Source organism: Spermophilus citellus (assembly GCF_964194105.1).
Source record: "Spermophilus citellus genome assembly, chromosome: 4".
Classification (NCBI taxonomy): Eukaryota; Metazoa; Chordata; class Mammalia; order Rodentia; family Sciuridae; genus Spermophilus; species Spermophilus citellus.
This window is the reverse complement of record NC_138185.1, coordinates 28,581,564-28,602,555: the sequence shown is the minus strand read 5'-3', so window position 1 is coordinate 28,602,555 and position 20,992 is coordinate 28,581,564. Positions and strand designations below refer to the sequence as shown.

The window sequence follows — 20,992 nt, the reverse complement described above, 5'->3', positions numbered from 1 at the left end:
TTGAGAATCCAGAAATAAGTCTTGGCATATATGTCCAATTGATTTTTTTTTTCTTTTAAATAGTACCGGAATTGAACTCAGGGCTTTGTGTATGTTGGGCTGCTGAATACGTTCCCAGCCCTTTTTAAATTTGAGACCAGGTCTTTCTGAGTTATTTAAACCAAGTTATTTAGGCTGGCTTGGTATTTGTGGTCCTCCTGCCTCAGCCTCCTGAATTGAGTAGCATGTGTCTCCACATCTGGCTTGGCCAATTGATATTTGACAAGAGTTCCCAAATCCACTGGGGACTTTTTGTTTTTTAAAGGCTCCCACTATTTTACTTAGGCTGATCTCAAAACTCTTGAGCACAAGGGATCCTCCTTCTTTAACCTCTTGAGTAGATGGGACTATAGGTACGTGTCTGGCTCAAAACTAGTCCAGGGGGGAGGAGTCTGCAGCAAGTGGTTTTGGGACAATAGTAACCATAAGCATGAGAATGAAGTTGAACATACTATCACTTGTTAAAATGGATCAATAATTATTAAATACAAGAGCTGACCCTCTGCAATTATTAGAAAAAAATTGGGTAAGTAATTTCCTTGGATTTGGCAGTGGTTTCTTAGATTCAACACCCAAAGCATCAGTAGAATAGATCAATAGGACTTCATCTGAGTTAACTTGTGGCAAAGGTGATGAATGTCAAAAGACCCTTGAGGGGGAGACTTTACAAGTCTAATAAGGGTTTAATATCAGACTGTTTAAATGTAAAATTAAACAGGTAAAGCCATTAGAAAACTAGCAAAGGGATTGAACAGACATTCTTCAAAGAGTTATAACCAAGCAAGGTAGTATACACCTGTAATCCCATTGACTTGGGAAGCTGAAACAGTAAGGTTGCAAGTTTGAGGCTAGCCTCAAACAAATTGTTCAAGCAGCTCAGTGGAAAAGCCTCCCTGGGTTCAATTCCCAGTACCAAAAAATCAAATGTGAAAGATTGTTCAACGCCGTTGGTTGTTAAAATAAGTGTAAAATCAAAATTGCAGTGAAATGCCACTTGACACCCACTAGGGTGACTTTTTTTTTTTTAAAGCGAGAGAATTTTAATATTTTTTTAGTTATTGGCAGACACAGCATCATTATTTGTATGTGGTGTTGAGGATCGAACCTGGGCCACACGCATGCCAGGTGAGCGCGCTACCGCTTGAGCCACATCCCCAGCCCGGGTGATTTTAATGAGAAAAAAAATAATTTGGTGGTGACATGGAGAAATAGGAGCCCTCCTATAGTGTGGTAGGAACATGAAGTGATGCAGCAGCTATGGGAAGCAGTTTGGCAGATTCTGAAAGCTAAACAGAATTGGCATATCTAAATATATGTGGTATATGGTATACATTTGGTCTTCATCTCTGATTCCTATCAGGGCACCTAAAACTTTTGGGATTTCTGCTGTGATAGGAGGGTCTTGTTCTTCATCATGAGCCTCTTTGTATGCCTAAGTACATGCTAATAAGGTGATTTAGGACCCTAGATAGTCTCCAGATGGAAGCACTCACCAGGAAAACCAAGTGATTAGACATTTGGAACTTCTAGCCCCAGCCACCCTCTGGAAGGCAGATCAAGCTCTATAAAAACTCAATAGAGATTTGACAAACTTTCAGGTTGCTGAGCATGTAGAGGGTGCTGTGTGTTCTGTTGCTGTGACAAAATACCTGAGAAAATCAACTTAAAGAAAAGATTTATTTATCCCAGTACTGAGGATTGAACCCAGGGGCAGTTTATCACTGAACCATACCCCCAACCCTTTTTATTTTGAGACAAGGTCTTGTCAAATTGCCAAGGCTAGCCTCTAATCTGAGATCATCCTATCTCAGCCTCCCAAGTCACTGGGATTACTGGCATGGGACACTGCACCTGGCGAGAAAATATTTTGACTAACGGTTTGAATTTTCAATCTGCTTACTTAGCACATTGTTTCTGGGTGCCTGGGGAGGGAGAATATCATAGTGGGGAGTATATGGTAGGAAAAGCTGCTCACCTTGTGGTAGGCAGCTCAGGACACACCCTTCAAGGACATACCTACAGTGACCTACTCCCACCAGATAGGTCCCACCTCTCCAAGTTTCCACCACTTCCCAGTAGTACCACCAGCTAGGATCATGCTTTCAACATTGTGAGTCTTCAGGGGACCTTTCAGATCCAAAGTAATAGGTCCCTGGAGATGACAAGAGGCCCCCGGGTCCTTCCCCCATACCTTGCTCTGTGAACCTCATTTGGCTGTTCATCTGTGACAACTGACAACTAGTAAATGCAAAAAGTGTTTCTTTGAGTTCTGTGAGTTATCCTGGCAAATTGCCAAGGGGTGGGGGTGTTGAGAATTTTCATTTATAGATAAGTCTGTTAGAAGCACTAGGACTTTACTGGCATGTGAGGTGGCAGATAGTCTTGTGGAACTGAGCCCTTAATCTATAGGATCTGACACTTTGGTAAAATAATGTCAGAATTGAATTGAGTAATAGGGTACCCAGTGGGTGCCTGCTGAATTGCTTAGAGTGTGGGGAAAAAAACCTCATATCTGGTCACAGAAGTTATGTATTGTTTGAGAGAGCAGGAAACAGGGAGTGTGGTGTTCTTCAGAATCAGTGTCAGAAATGCAACAGGGAAAAAGTCTGCTTTTCCTGAAAGCGTTGACTCCTGGCTTGAGCTTCCTTTGCTACCTTAAACTTTGGGTCAGATTCCTGCTCAGCATTGCACATAGACATAGTAATCATTTAAGGAGTGTCTAAAAACTGGTAATACTATGTAGAGAGCCCTAAATTTACTTCACCTCTGCAAGGCTGAAGACACCAAGATAAGAGTAAGATATTTTCAAAATTGCAGGAACAGCAATTCTTGCAGTAAGATCACCCTATGATAGAAACAGCCCATGATGGGAATTGACGCCGTGCACCAAGTGGGGGCAGTCATCTCATGATGGGACATGAATTGCCCCCTCACACAACACCCATTTCCCTAGCGCCAGCAGAACCACCTTCGAGATAATGATCCACCAGATCAGTTTGGCCAAGACTGCCCATCTGCACGTGCTTCTTGACCCATGCTTTTGTTTCTTCCCTGACTTCCTGAAGCTCTTGTGACTACCCAGAAGACAGGGCTTAGAATATTGGTCACCCTGTTTCTTCCCCGTGTGGCCACACTGAATAATAAATTCTTTTTTTTTTAAATTCTTGGTAGTTATAGATGGACAGAATGCCTTTATTTTGTCTATTTTTATGTGGTGCTGAGGATTGAACCCAGTGCCTCACGCATGCTAGGCAAGCACTCTGCATGCTGGGCTATAGCCTCAGTCCTGAATAATAAATTCTTTTTTAAGTGAGAGAGAGAGAGAGAATTTTAGTTTTTCGGTGGACACAACATCTTTATTTTATTTTTATGTGGTGCTGAGGATCAAACCCAGTGCCCCGTGCACGCAGGTGAGCATACTACTGCTTGTGCCACATCCTCAGCCCATTAATAAATTCTTTAACCACCATTCATCTCTCTGATTGAATTCTACGGGCAGCAGATGGCCAGATATAGTCTGTGGGACCCCTAGAATCACCCCTTTGGCATAAAATTCAAGTATCATCCAAAAGATGGTAACAAGTGTCCATTAATACATGAATAGATGAACAAATGTGGTTTATATTGACAATTATTATTTAGCCATAAAAGTAATTAAATATTGGTAGATGCTACCACTTAGATGACCCTTGAAAACAATGTGTTAAGTAAAAAATTCCGAACATTAAAGAGCACCTACTGTATAAAATGCTTTTTTTCCTTTGGTAGGGTGCTGGGGATCAAACCAGGGCCTCATGCACACTGGGCAAGCACTCTACCACTGAGCTATATTCCCAGGCCTATATGATTCCTTTTACATGATAGACAAATCTATAGCAACAGAAAGCAGGGGTGGGAACAGAGGAAATAGAGAGTGACGACTGAATGGGTATAGGTGACTTCATAGAGTGATGACAAAGATGTGACAGAGCTAGCGGCCACACAGGTTTTGAATACACAAACTGTTCATAATGGTTATATTAAAATGTTTAATTGTTGCTATATATGAGAAGTAGAAAGTTCAGTGGTTCATTTTCAGAATACAGTATTTACCCTGAAATGTAAAATTACTGGGGATGAAAGACAAAACAGCCAGAGGGGAAATACAGCAGAGTGGAGAGTTCCCAGCAGTTAACTGTCTACAGCACAGTAGCCTGTGGATGTGGCAGATTCAAAGTTAATGCACCTGAATAGCCCCTTGCTGAACAGGAGGTGGGGAAGAGGTTGGCCTAACCAACAGAGATAGCAATACCTCTGCTAAGTAATACCTTAGATGAAGAAGTATGAATGGCGTGCCTGCCAGAATGCTGCACACAGCTCAAGAAGGCCTTCCTGTCACCAAGAGAACGAAGGAAGATGGAGACAACTAAAGGTGCATCTCTTTAAATAACCCAACAGGAAACAGAAATACTTAGGTGAAATCTGGGATGATGGTGCACCCCATAGTACTCAGCCACCTTGCACAGTAGGGGATAAGATCCTGATTGGGACCACTCTCGGTGTGCCTGTTCACCAGCTACCTGATTTTGCAAGACGGTCATTAAAGTCTGGTTTCTACTGCACCTTGCATCTCTGAGTCCGTTCTTTGGCAGGTGAGAAGGCTGCTCACACCATGTGAATTTTAGCTCAACTTAAAAAGGAAGAAAAGCAAGTTTTGTTTTTTTTTCCCCCCTCATCAAGAGTTGACCAAGGATTTTGGTTGTGGGAGGATATACCCAAAGGAGGAAAGACTGAAAATGGACTGGTGCTGGGTCACTGGAGTAAGGACATTAGGGAAGTAGGTGAGTTTGGCAGTAGCTTTTGAGTGAAAAGTCAATGGTTGGTTCAATATCAGGACCCAATATTCTGAGCAGCATCAGTGCAAAATAGAGCTGAGGCAACTGTCTGGCTAGTTGCCATTCATCCGCCAGGAATGACCCAAAAGAGTTTTGTATTCCTAGCTGGAACTGAAAGGTAGGCACTCTTGTTTTTTATCTGTATATAACAAGTATAATCACATAGGGAAAAAAAATAGAGTCACATTGCTTAGTGACTAATAGTGAAAATCCTCTTATGTCACAATTCTTGAAAGTCCATTCAAATTCTCTTAAAGTACAGCTTACACGGTTTTGTGTGTACAACCCTATGCATAAAAATCTTAGCTGTTGAGAACCACTGATGAGAAGGAAGAACAAAAGGGAGAAGTCTGTCATCTACATCCAGGCATTCTGACCATTGTATCTTTATGGTAGCTCCCAAGCTGCTGGTGGTGAAAGAGGTTGGAGGGGAGAATTAGAATGTACTCTGACACTCCAGTTTTTATAGTAGGCCCTTATATAGCCCTTAGTTCATTCTAATGAGCTGGCCTTTGGCTTTGGCGGCTAATTAATAGGCATTACTAGGTTTGCGCTTATGCTAAACTTCCGCTTGGTTAGAGCCACATGCATGACATTCCATAGTTTATGCATTCTGCTTTTTTTTTTTTTTTAATAGAGAGAACTGAATGTGTGGCTCATGCCTATTGTAATCCCAATGATTTGGGAGTCTGAGGCAGCCTATCTGAAAACAAAGAATAAAAAAATAAAAGGATGTAGCTCAAGTAGTAAAGCACCTCTGGGTTCAACTGCTTAGTGAATAAATAAATAAATAAAATATATAAACATGCTAATTGAAGAATGACTTGAAAAAATACACTTGTAGTTCTAAATTAGTGCTAGCCTTCTATTTACTTGTTGGATTTGTGTGTGTGTGTGTGTGTGTATTTGTGTGTGTGTGTGATGATGATGATTAAACTTAAGGGCACTTAACCACTGAGCCACATCCCCAGCCCTTTTTATTTTGAAAGATCATCTTACTAGGTTGCTTACAGCCTTGCTAAGTTGCTGAGGCTGGCTTTGAACATGCGATCCTCCTGCCTCAGCCTCCCAAGCTGCTGGGATTACAGGTGTGAGCTGCCATGCCCAGCTACTTGTTGAATTTTATGATCTTACTTTATATACAACTTCCATTTCTTTCTTTTATATTTTATTTGTTCTAATTAGTTATACATGACAGTAGTATGCATTTTGACATATTGAATACAAATGGAGCACAACTTCTCATTCCTCTGGCTGTACATGGCACAGAGTCACACCAGTGGTGTAATCATACATGCATATAGGGTAATAATGTCTGTCTCATTCTACCGTCCTTCCCATCTCCATAACCTCATTCCTCCCCTCACTTCCCTCTACACAAACCAAAATTTCTTCATTCTTCCCTACCCCCACCCCCATCTCACTATGGATCAGCATTCTCTTATCAGAGAAAACATTCAACTTTTTTTGCTGGGGGGGGCGGTGTTAACTTATTTCACTTAGCATGATATTCTCTAGTTCCATACATTTACCTGCAAATGCCATAATTTCATTCTTATTTAAGGCTGCATAATATTCCATTATGTATATATACTACAGTTTCTTTATCCATTCACATGTTGAAGGGAATCTAGATTGGGTCCATACCTTAGCTATTGTGAATTGAACTGCTATAAATATTGGTGTGGCTATGTCACTATAGTACACTGATTTTAAGTCCTTTGGGTATGGACCAGGGAGTGGGATAGCTGGGTCAGATGGTGGTTCCATTCCAAGTTTTTTGAGGTATCTCTATACTGCTTTCCATAGTGGTTGGACCAGTTTGCAGTTCTACCAGCCATGAATGGGTGTACCTTTCCCCCCACATCATTGCCAACACTTATTATTACTTGTATTCTTGATAATTACCATTCTGACTGTAGTGAGATGAAATCTTATCATTTGCATTTCTCTAATTGTTAGACATGATGAACTTTTTAATATATTTGTTGATTGATTGTATTTCTTCTTCTTTGAAGTGTCTGTTCAGTTCCTTAGTCCATTTATTGATTGGGTTATTTGTTTTTTTGGTGTTAAGCTTTTTGAGTTCTTTATATATCCTGGAGATTAGTGCTCCATCTGAGGTTTATGTGGTTTATGTGGTTTTTTCCCATTCTGCAGGATTTCTTATCATGTGTTGATTATTTCCTTTTCCGAGAAGAAACTTTTTAGTTTGAATCCATCCCATTTATTGATTCTTGATTTTACTGCTTGTGCTTTAGGAGTCTTGTTCAAGAAGTCAGGTCCTAAGCCAACATGATGAAGATTTGGGCCTACTTTTTCTTCTATTAGATGCAGGATCTCTGTTCTGGTGTCTAAGTCTCAGATCCACTTTGATTTGATTTTTGTGGAGGGTGAGAGATAGAGGTTTAATTTCACTTTGCTACTATGGATTTCCAGTTTTCGCAGCACCATTTGTTGAATAGGCTATCTTTTCTCCAATGTGTTTTTGGTGCCTTTGTCTCTGTATTTATGTGGGTTTGTCTCTGTGTCTTCTAGTTTGAATCATTGGTCTACGTGTCTATTTTGGTACCAATACCAAGCTGTTTTTGTTACTATTGTTCTGTAGTATAGTTTAAGATCTGGTATTGTGATGTTTCCCGCTTCACTCTTCTTGCTGAGGATTGCTTTGGCTATTCTGGGTCTCTTATTTTTCCAAATAAATTCATGATTGCTATTTCTAGTTCTATGAAGAATTTCATTTGGGATTTTTAATAGGAATTGCATTAAATCTGTATAACAATTTTGATATTATGGTCATTTTGACTATATTAATTCTGCCTATCCAAGAGCATGGGAGATCTTTCCATCTTCTAAGATCTTCTTCAATTGCTTTCTTTAGTGTTCTGTAGTTTTCTTTGTAGAGATCTTTCATCTCTTTTGTAAGATTGATTCCCAAGTATTTTATTTTTTTTGAGGCTATTGTGAATGGTGTGGTTTTCCTAATTTCTCTTGCAGTGGATTCATTGCTTGTGTATAGAAATGCATTTGATTTATGTGTATTATTTTATATCCTGCTAATTTGCTGAATTCATCTATTAGTTCTAGAAGTTTTCTGGTGGAATTGTTTGGATCTTCTAAATATAGATCATGTCATGTGCAAATAGTGATAATTTGAATTCTTCTTTTTTTTAATGTGTATCCCTTTCTAATTTCTAGGACTATATTGAATAGAAATGGTGAAAGAGGGCATCCCTATCTTGTTCCAGATTTTAGAGGAAATGCTTTCAATTTTTTTCTCCCTTTAGAATAATATTGGCCTGGGGCTTAGCATAGATAGCTTTTACAATATTGAGATATGTTTCTACTATCCCTAGTTTTTCTAGTGTTTTGAACACCAAGAGGTGCTGTATTTTGTCAGATGCTTTCTCTACATCTGTTGAGATAATTATGATTCTTGTCTTTAGGTCTGTTGATGTGATGTATTATGTTTATTGGTTTCCATATATTAAACCAAACTTGCATCCCTGGGATGAGCCCCACTTGATTGTGGTGCACTATCTTTTAATTATGTTTTTATATGAGATTTGCCTAATTTTATTGAGAATTTTTGTGTCTATGTTCATCAGGGATATTGGTCTGAAGTTCTCTTTCCTTGATGTGACTTTTTCTGGTTTTGGTATCAGGGTGATACTAGCTTCATAGAATGAGTTTGGAAGAGTTTCCTCCCTTTCTATTTCATGGAATAATTTGAGGAGTATTGGTATTAATTCTTCTCTGAAGATCTTGTAGAACTTGGCTGAGAATCTGTCTGGTCCCGGGTTTTTCTTGGTTGGTAGGCTTTTGATGGCATCTTCTGTTTCTTTGCTTAAAATTGATCTGTTTAAATTGTGTATGTCCTTCTGATTTAGTTTGGGCAGGTCCTATGCCTCTAGAAATTTGTGGTGTCTTTGAGATTTTCTATTTTACTGTAGTACAAACTTTCAAAATAGTTTCTAATTATCTTCTGTATTTAAATAGTGTCTGTTGTGATATTTCCCTTTTCATCACAGATTTTAGTAAGTTGAGTTTTCTCTTTCTTTTCATTAGAGTGGTTAAGGGTTTATCAATTTTATTTATTTTTTCAAAGAGCCAGGTTTTTGTTTTGTCAATTTTTTAATTGTTTCTGTTGTTTCAATTTTATTGATTTCAACACTGATTTTAATTATTTCCTGTCTTCTACCACTTTTGGTGTTGATTTATTCTTCTTTATTTAGGGGTTTGAGATGTAACATCAGGTCGTTTATTTGTTGACTTTTTATTCTTTTAATGGGTGAGCTCAATGCAATGAACTTTCCTGTTAGCACTGACTTCATAGTGTCCCAGAGGTTTTATATGTTGTATTGGATTCTCGTTTACCTCTAAGAAATTTTTTTATCTCCTCCTTGATGACTTCTGTTATCCATGCATCATTCAATAGTGCATTATTTAATCTCCAGGTATTGGAGTAGCTTCTATTTTTTATTTTATCATTGATTTCTAATTTCATTTCATTATAATCTGATATAATGCAGAGTTCTATCTCTATATTTTTGTATTTGCTAAAACTTGCTTTGTGGCACAACACATGGTCTATTTTACAGAAGGATCCATGTGCTGCTGAGAAAAAATGTATTTGCTTGTTGATGGGTGGAGTATTCTATATATGTCTGTTAAGACTAAATCATTGATTGTATTATTGAATTCTGTAGTTTCTTTGTTTAGTTTTTGTTTGGAAGATCTATCCAGTAGTGAGAGAGGTGTGTTAAAGTCACCCAGTATTATTGTGTTGTGGTTTATTTGATTCTTGAAATTGAGAAGAGTTTGTTTTGATATACGTGGATGCTCCATTGTTTGGGGCATAGACATTGATGATCGTTATGTCTTGTTGATGTATGGTTCTCTTAAGCAGTATGAAATGTCCATCTTTATCCCTTCTGACTAATTTGGTTTGAAGTCTACTTTAGCCAGTATGAGGATGGAAACCCCTAGCTTGTTTACTTGATCCATGTGAGGAGTATGTTTTTTCCTATCCTTTTACCTACCTTTAGTCTGTGGATGTCTTTTCCTATGAGATGAGTCTCTTGAAGGCTGCGTATTGTTGGGTCTATTTTTTTTAATACAATCTGCCAGTCTATGACTTTTAATTGACAAGTTTAGGCCATTAACATTCAGAGTTATTATTGAAATATAGTTTGTATTCCCTGTCATTTTGGTTTATTTTAGATTTTTAACTTGACTTGTTTCCCCTTTTGATTGGTTATTCCTTTACTGTGGTTCCTCCCTTTGCTGGTTTTCATTTTTGTCTTTCATTTCCTCCTCATGGAATATTTCACTGAGAATAATGTGTAGTGCAGTCTTTCTCATATATATATATATATATATATATATTTGGTACTGGGGATTGAACTCAGAGGCACTTGACCACTGAGCCCCATCCCCAGCCCTATTTCATATTTCATTTAGAGACAGGGTCTCATTGAGTTGCTTAGTGCCTTGCCTTTGCTGAGGCTGGCCTTGGACTTGAGATCCTGTGTCAGCCTCCCCAGCCACTGTGATTAAAGGTGTGCGCCATCATGTCGGGCTCATTGTAAATTCTTTTAACTTTTGTTTAATCTCATCAAACCTGAATGTTAATTTTGCTGGATATGATTCTTGGTTGGCATCCATTTTATTTCAGAGCGTGATATATGTTGTTCCAGGTTCTCCTAGCTTTGAGGATCTGGGTTGAAAATCCACTGAAATACAAATTGTTTTCCTCCTATATGTAATCTGAAACTTTTCTCTTGTGGTGTTTAAAATTCTTCCTTATTCTGTATGCTAGACATTTTCATTATAATGTGCCTTGGTGTGGATCTGTTGTAATTTTGTACATTTTGTGTCCTGTAAGCCTCTTGTATTTAATTTTCCAATTCATTCTTCATGTTTAGGAATTTTTCTGATATTATTTCATTGAAGAGATCTTTCATTCCTTTGGTTTGTATTTCTGTGCCTTCCTCTATCCCAATAGTTCTTAGATTTAGTCTTTTCACATTATACCATAATTCTTGGAGGTTCTGTTCATGGTTTTTTTTTTTTACCATCTTCACTGTGTGGTCAACTTTATTTTCAAGATTATATATTTTTTCTTCATTGACTGAAGTTCTGTCTTCCAAATGATCTAGTCTGTTGGTGATGCTTTCTATTGAATTTTTTATTTGGTTCATTGTTGCCTTCATTTCAAGGATCTCTGTTTTTTTTTCCCCCCAGAATCTCTCTTTCTGGAAATAATCTTTTGTTACCTGTAAATTTGCTGTCTTATCTCTTTATTGGAGTGATCAATTGTTGCCTGTATTTGCTCTCTTGTATCATTCTTTGCTTTGCAGATCATTTTAATTTTGTACATTCTGAACTCCTTCTCTGTCATTTTATCTACTGTGTTGTCAGTGGATTCTGTTATTGTAGCATCTTGGTTTGTTTGGGTCACTTTCTTCCCTTGTTTTTTCATGTTGTCTGTCTTTCTCTCTAGCAGTACAGATCCAAGATATTAGAGTTTCTACCCTATAATCCTATAGTGTCCCTGCAGGTTACCAATGCCTCCCCTTTAAGGGGGAGGTCAATATTTATAACACTCAATGCAAACAATATGCAGCCTTAAACCAACTAGCTTTTATTTAGACAATTATAGTTTTGTCACAATAAACAGAAATGATGTGTTTGATTAGTGTCTACAACACAAATAGTAGATTTTCATAAGGGTCTACAGTTGTTAAAGGTGGACAAAGAGAGAGCTGGGGGTGGGGTGGGGTGTAGGATGTGGGGTTTATGAGGCAGGAGTGAGAATATAGAGGTATTAGATCATAGGAAGAGTGAAAGAGGAATCAAGAGAAGTGGGCTAGCAGGGATACCTCTGTGTAACCAAGTCTGCAGGGACCTTGGTGATGGTCTTCCAGGTCTTGGCTGTTGTCTCTAGATGGAAGTGGGCACATTCCTAGTTGTTGTTGGTGGCAGCATCAAAACTGTAGGTACCTTGATGTTAGGCCTTTAAGCCTTAGTCGGTGTCCTAAGATAAAGCTTCCCCAACTAAAGATGGTGGTGGCAGCAGTGGGGGTAGCCCAAGATGGCATTGGTGGTGTCCCAAGATGGAGGCAACTACTTTCAGGGATGGGGTTGAGAGGGCAGGTCATTTGGTGGCATTGAGCAGCCTGTTTGGAGATGCAGCACTGTGGCATACAGTGGTGTGATGGGCTGCTGCCTCCAGGCCCTGTCTGTTGTCCCAAGGTGGAGGCTAACACGTGGGGTGGGGAGAGCCTATGGAGGTGGCTGCAGTGTCCCAGAGGGAAGCCGGCCTGGAGAGCCATGCCTTGGTAAATGGGGGACCCCAGCACAGTGTGGTTGCTCTGCTCCTCCTCCTCCATATGGCAGGTTAGGCACAACTTTCTATTTCTTTAAACACCAAAACATACCCCCCAAATTTTTGCAAATATCATTTTAGTATCTCAGTAAGTGAACATACCATTAGTTAACCAATTCTCTATAGTTGGATGTTTAGCTTAGTTTTTTTTTCCACTAACAATAATGTGATGATCATATTTTTTGCATAAAATTTTTTCTCTATTTAGATAATCAAAAATGGAATTTCTGAGTCAAAGGATATAAACATTTTAAGTGAGAAGAAATTTAATTAAAGTTAATTAACTTAAAAACTTGATTTAATTTGCCCTGTAACAAAATCAGACATAACTTACACTTTTCACAATATGTTCTCAAAATTGTTGATTGTCATTAAGAAAACCACACTTTTCAGTCTTATGACTAAAAAATGGTACATAATAGTTATATATCATTGTGTGTTTGTTTTCAGTGAAGGAATTATTTTTGAAGTAAGGAATAAGTTTAAATATTTAGAAAATAAACTTGTGATAGAAATTTTCCATGTTCTTACATAAGTCTTCAAAATGATTGCTAGTTGATGGACATAATTTGGTGATTCCTTCCATTTTGGGAATTCCTATATCTGATTTTTCATGATTATAAATAAAACAGTAATGAATTAGTTTGTGTGGAGATATTTTTATTTGAATTTTTATAAGTTTTAGGAGTGATATTCACTATTTAAATGTAGAAGTTAGGAAGAAAGAAACTTGCTTACAGAATTGGGTTCATGTGTTAAATATCTACAGAAAGTTGTGCATAAGGAATTGGACCATTTGGTTGCCTGTGGGGGAAGGAACCTGGCTTGAAGGGAGCAAGAATGGAAGAGATTTTCACTGAGTACCATTTAGAACCTTTAAAATATTGAACATGTAAGTACATTACCTAGTTCTAAAAAATTAAGTACAGTTTAAAAAATTAAAAATGGTGAAATAATGAATGAACTTAACACCCTACTCCACCAGGGGGCAGCATTGCTCTGTAAAGAGGAAGCTAAACCTCAAATATATTGGCGGTCTTAAGCCTGAGTGCTGGGAATGGCAGTGAGATTTGTTTCGTACTTTCTGTGTTCTCCCAATTTCCTACAAAAATTTACATAGAAATACATAAAAAAATCTACATTGAAAAATTTAAGGAAAGAAGAAAGTGCCAGGCCCTGTCCCTGTTGAGCTGTGTGGCTGTACCTATACTGTATTAATCCCTAACAGTTGAGTTACACAGAAGGGGAGGATCGAATTTTGAGTGTTGATAGGTGATGTCAAGTAGCCCTCCAGTCATATCCTCCTGCACCACTAACAACAGAACACGTAGGTACCTGTACCTAATATCTTTATTAACTGAATGTATTGTTACGGTGTTAGTTATGTTCAATCTGGTAAGTTAAAAAAGATCTCTTTTTAAAATAAATTCAATTTAGAAAATGATATTTTGTATCAGGGAGAAAAATTATGTTTTTATATACTGAAAAGCAAATTATTTTTCCAGGAACTGCCCATTTGATGAGGGCAGGGAATTAATTCATCCATGTTATTTTCTAATGCTGTATGCACGGAACAAAAAATGTTGGATGAATGAATAACAGATAGCTGTTCTGCATTCCAGTTTCCTCATCTATACAGTGGGAATGTATTTCCAGCTGGGAGTGGGGAAGGCTGGTTAAAAGGGACCATTCCTCCAATCCAAATATGGTTTGTTTACCCTACACGTGCCTCAACTGGTTATGAAAATATTTATTATTGGCATGATGGAGCTTTCCGGGCAAGGCAGACAGGCTCCTAAGCAGGTCCAAAAGTGGCTCTGGAGCAAGGAGGGGTGATTGGCCTGTTCTATTGTGCTTAGGGGGTGGGGCTTGCATGGGCTAAGGGAGGTGCGCCCTTAGGCCCTCTTGTGGGTTCATGCAGGTGTGGGGGAAGAGGAAAAAGAGAAGGGTGCTGATTGAATGCTGACAGCCATCAAATAAAACCATGAAGTCAAGCTTTTTATTACAGAATAAAAGAACCTCATGTCCCTGAAGATTAAATGAAGTAATGCAGGGAATGTGCTCAGCACCTAGTAGTGGTCAATGAATATTTACCATTATTTTTGTTCTTGAGCCTTTCAATTCTAATTTTGTGAAAGACTTTTCTTTCGAATCTTGCCTTATACTTTTTTTTTAAAGGAGTGAGAACCGTAGTTATAGGGGTACTTAACCTCAGAGCCACATCCCAAGCCCTTTTTATTTTCTGTTTTGGGACAGGGTCTTGTTAAGTTTCTTAGGGTCTTGCTAAGTTACTATGGCTGGCCTTGAACTTGTAATCCTCCTGCCTCAGCCTCCTGAGTCTCTGGGATTACAGGTGTGTGTCTCTATGCCTGGCTTAGAGTTGGGTTCCTCTTAAGCATGATGTATCTTATTTGTCTTTGTTTCTCCCCAAATGGACAGCATTTAGCAGGGAGTCAAAGAAGAAACATGCCCATTTCCAGAATGCCTTGTATTGAGAGTCATATACAGTGCTGGACAGTTTACCTATGGTGTTTCAGGGAGTGGGAGTTTGGTGTGAATAAAAGATTCTATCTCTGCTGTGTTTAGTTGGTAAAGCTGAACATATGCTTATTTCATGATCTAGCAAGTCCATTTCTACATAGATACCAAAAAGAAATGCTGATAAGTGTTCACAAAGAGACATGTATAAGAATGTATATAGCACTTTACTCACCCCCAAACTAGATACTACTCAAATATTTATGAAGTAACTGTAAAAGGGACAGATTGGATTACATACACACATTGGTATGTCACAATCAGGAGTGGTTCTGTAGGTCTGCAAAAACACACAGCAGTATGGATGAATCATCTACACAAAGTGTCGAGTGACAGAAGCCAAAAGCCAAACACAAGAGAAATGCAGATCATGTAATTCCATTCAGATAAAGGACAAGACCCAACTTTGCTTCTGTAATTTAGGATAATGGCTACCCTGGAATGGGGGGCAGAGGGAGCTTCTAGGGTGCTGCTGATGTTTTATTCTTGGTCTGGGTGCTGTCTACCTGAGTGGGTTCAGTTTGTGAAAGAATTTAGTGAGCTGCACACTTTTGATATGAATGGATTTCTCAGTGTGTGTTAAGCACCTATAAAAATTGATAAACAAAAGGCTGGGGTTTCGGCTCAGCGGTAGAGCACTCGATTAGCATGTGTGAGGCCCTGGGTTGAATCCTCAGCACCACATAAAAATAAATAAATAAAGTAAAGGTATTAAAAAAACCCTTTCACTGTTTAAAAAAATTGATAAGCAAGGACTAGGGGTGTGGTTCTGTGGTAGAATGCTTTCCTGGCACATGGGAGGAGGACCTAGGTTCCATCCCTAGCACTGAAAAAAAAAAATTACAAAACAAAGCAGAACATAAACCTCTTGGGGGAAATCTAAAAGGAAATGTACCACCTTGTTAACTGTGATGGTGTCCAGGTGATGAGGCTGGCTGGTGTTTTCCCTTCTCTTCCTGAATGCTTTTCATATACAATATATAGAGTTTGTCTATTTATTTTGCAGTACTAGGGATTGAATCCAGGGGTGCTCTTCCACTAAGCTATTTCCCCCAGCCCTTCTTATTTTTATTTTGAGATAGGATCTTGCTAAGTTTCTGAGGCTGATCTTGAACTCGTGATCCACCTGCTTCAGTCTCAGGAATTGCTAAGATAACAGGCATGTGCTACCATGCCAGGCTCCATAAATATTTATTGAACGCCTAACACTGCTGTTAGGCTGTGATCTGTTTACCTCTCCTGGGTGTACAAGAGTAAACAAAATAGAATTTCCTCTATGTGATAAGCCCACATTTTAGAAAGGGAAGATGGACAATAAATAATTAGCATGTAAATGAATTATGTGGAGCGGTAATAACTGCTGTGAAGGAGAGAAAATCAGGGAAAAGATGATGAAAGCTGCCACGAGTATGGTTCTATCTAATTAGAGTGGTCAGGAAAGGCCCATAAAGAGCAAATTGACATGATGATCCACGCCTGTAATCCCAGTTCAAAGCCAGCCTCAACAAAGGCTTCGCGCTAAGCAACTCAGTGAGACTCTAAATAAAATACAAAATAGGGCTGGGGATGTGACTTAGTGGTCGAGTGCCCCTGAGTTCAATCCTCGGTCCCCCAACCCACCTTCCAAAAAAAAAAAAAAAAAAAAGAGCAAGTTGAGCAGAAGCCCGCAGGATGGAAGGATTGGAAATTGAGGAAAGATTCCTAGGTGGAAGGTGCTGCAATTGCAAAGACCCTGGGGTGAGAGGGTATTTTATTTCGTGGGGAACATCAGGAAGATGGCAGGGCCAGTTATCAATTTACTGCAAGTAAATTAACAGCTCCAAGTCTATCCTTCAGAGCCTGCTCTGGCCCTGGCCTCCTGTTCTTTAGTCGGCCGGCATCATGTCGTTTTGCCGGTAGAGGGCGCTGGGGAGACATCGCAGGAAGGGAGGCTTTCTTTCCTGATTCTGACAGGTCGGCTCAGCAGGCTCCTGCAGCCTGGTGATTTCTCCTACACCAGGCTTCCAAAAGAAAGATGGCGTTTACAATGCACAGTGGTCATAGCTCCAGCACCCCGCAGCCTCCTGTGGCACCTTCCTGGGTTTAGTAGCAGAGTGTTACATACCTGAGGAAATGCTTTCCCTGGTATTCTTGAGGAATTTCCAGCAAGTTCCATTCCTGAGGCACCACAGTGGCTTCTCTGCCATCTGTTGAGCATGCCCTTTCCAGCAAGGCCGGGTCTCCACCCTGTTGGTCGGGAGGCAGGGGTGTGTGTTCTTCCTTAGGTACTCTAGTCTCAATCTACAGGTGTAGCCTTACCTTAAAATTGCCATTCCGCTAACCTGCAATTGTTCCAAACTCCCTCACAGTAAATATAAATGTATTTAAAAATGTTTTTTCCATATAAGTTACTGCATGGTTTCTGTTTTATTTTACTCCCTGGCTGTATGGGAGTAAAATAATAAATAGTAGGAAATGAAGTCAGAGTAACCAGGGGACCCTGAGGGACCCCTTTTTTACTCTGAGTGGAATGGGGTGCCCAGGGAGAGGATCTGACATGCTGTGACTCAAGATTCTGAAAGGCTCTCTCTGGCTGTCTAGGGGAGAAGGGACAGAGGGGAGGCAGTAGCAGAAACAGATCAGTAAAGAGGCTACTGCAGTATTCTGAACTAATAGCTGTATATTTGGTGCTGGGAATTGAATCCAGGGGTGCTTAACCACTGAACCACATCTCCAGGCCTTTTTAATATTTTATTTAGAGACAGGGTCTCACTGAGTTGCTTAGGGCCTTGCTGAGTTGCTGAGGCTGACCTTGAACTTGTGATTCTCCTGCCTCAGCCTCCCGAGCTACTAGGATTACAGGCATGTGAGTACCACTGTGCCCAGCTAAGTTCTGATTTGGGTTTGTTTGTTTGTTTTCTGAAGTGAGGGAGAAAAACAGGGTGTTATGTTTAGATATGAGGTATCCCCAAAAAGCTCAATTCAGGAGTGTTCAGAAGTGGAATGATTCGATTATGAGAGTTGTAACTTAATCGGTGGTTTGCTCCACTGACATGGATTAACTGGGTGGTAACTGTAGGCCACAAGGTGTGCCTGGAGGAAGTAGGTCACTGTGGCCGTCACTTTGGGGTTTATATTTTGTCCCAGGTGAGTGGAGCTCTCAGCTTCCTGGTTGCCGTACCCTGAGCTGCTTCCCTCTGCCATGTCCTTCCGCCATGATGTTCTGCCTCACCTGGACCAGAGGTCAGCAGCTGAAGGGGACTGAACCTCCAAAACTGTGAGCCAAAATAAACTCTTCCTCCTTTAAATTGTTCTTGTCAGGTATTTTGGTCACAGGGATGAAAAGCTAACTAAAAAAGGGGTAAAGAATACGTCCAAGTGGCCTGGGGCTATAGCTCTCAATTGATAGAGTGCTCACAAGGCCCTGGGTTCAATCCCCAGCACCACAAACAACAACAACAACAACAACAATAAAAAACATCCAAGAGCTGAAAGACTAGTTGACATCTATAGTAGAAAGGGACAGGAATGAGGGATTCAGTTTCACATATACAGGTGGCTCCTGTGTTACACAGGCTTGACTTGGGATTTCTCAACTTTACCATGGTATGAAAGCCATATGTAGTTAGTAGAAACCATGCCTTAAATTTTAAAGTTTGACCTTTTCCCGGTCTGATGATGTGTGGTACCACCATCTCATGATGCTGGGTGGCATCAAGAAGAGCCCCCACTCAGCCACATGATCACAGGGGGAACAACTAGGCTCTACCGTGCACAAGCTAGGATGTTTGGCAGGTGAGGGTGTTAAGTTCATTTTCAATTTACGACATTTTCAACTTTGGATTGAGGTGTTGGGATGAGATGCCATCATAAGCTGAGGGGCATCTGTGTTAAATTAGATACGCCAAATTGGGAAGCATTAATTTCAGAAAATATATAAAACCTCAGTAAAAACAATGGGAGTCCAGGGCATTTTTGCCTACAGCTGCTCTCCCCGAACCCCCAGCTCTGTAGGCTCTCTTTTGAAAACTCTCTTTGGAAAAGACTTCAGAAAATTACATGTTCAGGATTGTTGTTAAAACAATTGCAATATCAGTGGCAAACAACCAGAGAAGGCAACATCACAGCTGACCTAAGGTCATCATACTAGTTGAAACAAACATCAGATAGACTAGTGAGAAATTTAACACAGGAGCTCTGGAAGACAGCCAGAGAATTTTCTTTTTTCATTTTGTAATGGTGATTGAACCCGGGGCCTCTCACATGGCATGCTTTCTACCAACTAGCTACATCCCCAACCCAGAGTAGACTTTCATAAGATCCTGCTTATCCCTCGTGGTCTAGAAGGTTGTGCACATGCCCAGGACTGCGAGTCTCTATGGAGAGATCAGAGAGAACACCAGCTAGCTTTTCCTCCTAAATGTGAAGTCTTGAAAACACAGAGTAAAAGGCACCCCACTTAAAAATTGACTGAATTATTGTGTTTTTTTTTTGTACCAGGGTTTGAACCCAGAGGCATTTTGCCACTGAGCTACATCTCCAGCCTTTTTATTTTTTTATTTTGAGACAGGGTCTCACTAAGTTGCTTAGGTCCTTCATAACTTGCTGAGGCTGACTTTGAACTTGCAATCCTCCTGCCTCCCTCTCTGGAGCCACAGGGATTACAGGAGTGTGCCATTGCACCCAGCTATAAATTGCCTGAACTTTGAATGCATGTTTGAAACCATGCATAGATTTCTTAGTGAATTATGGGAGATTTATTGCTTGCACTGCTTAAGCACAACCTCAAACCAATTATATGCTGACCTGGGAGGGATTGCTAGGAAGTCAGCTTAATAAAAAAAGCAATATCTAATAAAAATTTTTTTTCCTAAGTTGAGACCGTAGGCATCACACAGTACAAGGAGAATAAATTCCATAGAATTAATCTTCACAAACAAAGGAATAAATAGTAAAAACCACCCTTCTTGGTGGGATTAGAATTCAGTTACTGGAATCAAATATCTAGTCTTCAACGAACATGCAACACACACACACACACACACACACACACACACACACACACACACACACCAGAAAAGTGTGACCCATACACAGAAAAAAGCAATGTTATGATTTGGAAATATTCTCCAAAAGTCCATGTGTTAAAGGCTTGATTGACAGCCTGTGGCACCAATGGGAGGTGGTGAAACCTTGAAGAGGTGGGGCCTAGTAGAAGGAAGTAGAAGTTAGGTCATTGGGGGGATGCCTTTGAAGTGAATTTTGGAATCATGGACCTTTCCCTGTCTTTGCTTCCCATCTTCCATAAGGTGAACAGACTTCCTCTGTCATGTGCTCCTGCCTTCATGTGCTGTGCTGCTACAGATCCACAGCAATGAGGTCAAGTGATCATGGACTAACACCACTGTGACCGTGAGCCAGATTAAATCTTTTCTCTTTATAAGTTGATTATCTCAGGTATTTTGTTACAGTAATGGAAAGCTGACTAACACAGAAATCGTAGAGCTTTTGTGTAAATTTCCAAGGGCCCTCAGATGTTAGTAGACAAAGTCTTCAAAGAAGCTGTTATAAATAGGTTGGCCTATCAAATCTGTAGAACCAACAGCAGTAGAAACATGTTCTTCTAAATCTTATGTGGAACTTTCTTGAACATAGACCATATATACTAGGCAATAAAACAAATCTCAATTATTTTTTAAATGAAACTTTAAAAATTTTTTTATTTATTCTTTTTAGATATACATGATAGTAGAGTGTATTTTGACATACATATGTGGAGTATGAATTATTCTAATTAGGATCCCATTTTTGTGGTTGTACATGAGGTGGAGTTTCACTGGTTGTATATTCATATATGAACATAGGAAAGTTATGTCTGATTCATTCTACTGTCTTTCTTATTCCTATTTCTCTCCCTTCCCTTCATTCTTCTTTGTCTAATCCCCTGAACTTTGATTTTTCCCTTCCCCCCCTTATTGTGTTAGCATCTGCATATCAGAGAGAATATTTAGCCTTTGGTTTTCTGGGATTGACTTATTTCACTTAGCATGATAGTCTCTAGTTCCATCCATTTATTGGCAAAAGTCATAAAGTCATTCATTTTTATGGCTGAGTAATATTCCATTATGTATATCTACTACATTTTCTTTATTCATTCATCTGTCGAAGGGCA

General features: G+C 39.5%; 1 long non-coding RNA gene across 1 annotated transcript; it reads left to right on the top strand.

Annotated features, from left to right (window-relative positions):
• The first annotated feature begins 13,122 nt into the window (after positions 1 to 13,122).
• On the top strand, positions 13,123 to 20,465 carry LOC308647642. Its single transcript, XR_014021672.1, has 3 exons — positions 13,123 to 13,195; positions 17,968 to 18,063; positions 20,130 to 20,465. It is a non-coding gene; the product is annotated as an uncharacterized lncRNA (long non-coding RNA).
• The last annotated feature ends 527 nt before the right edge of the window (positions 20,466 to 20,992 follow it).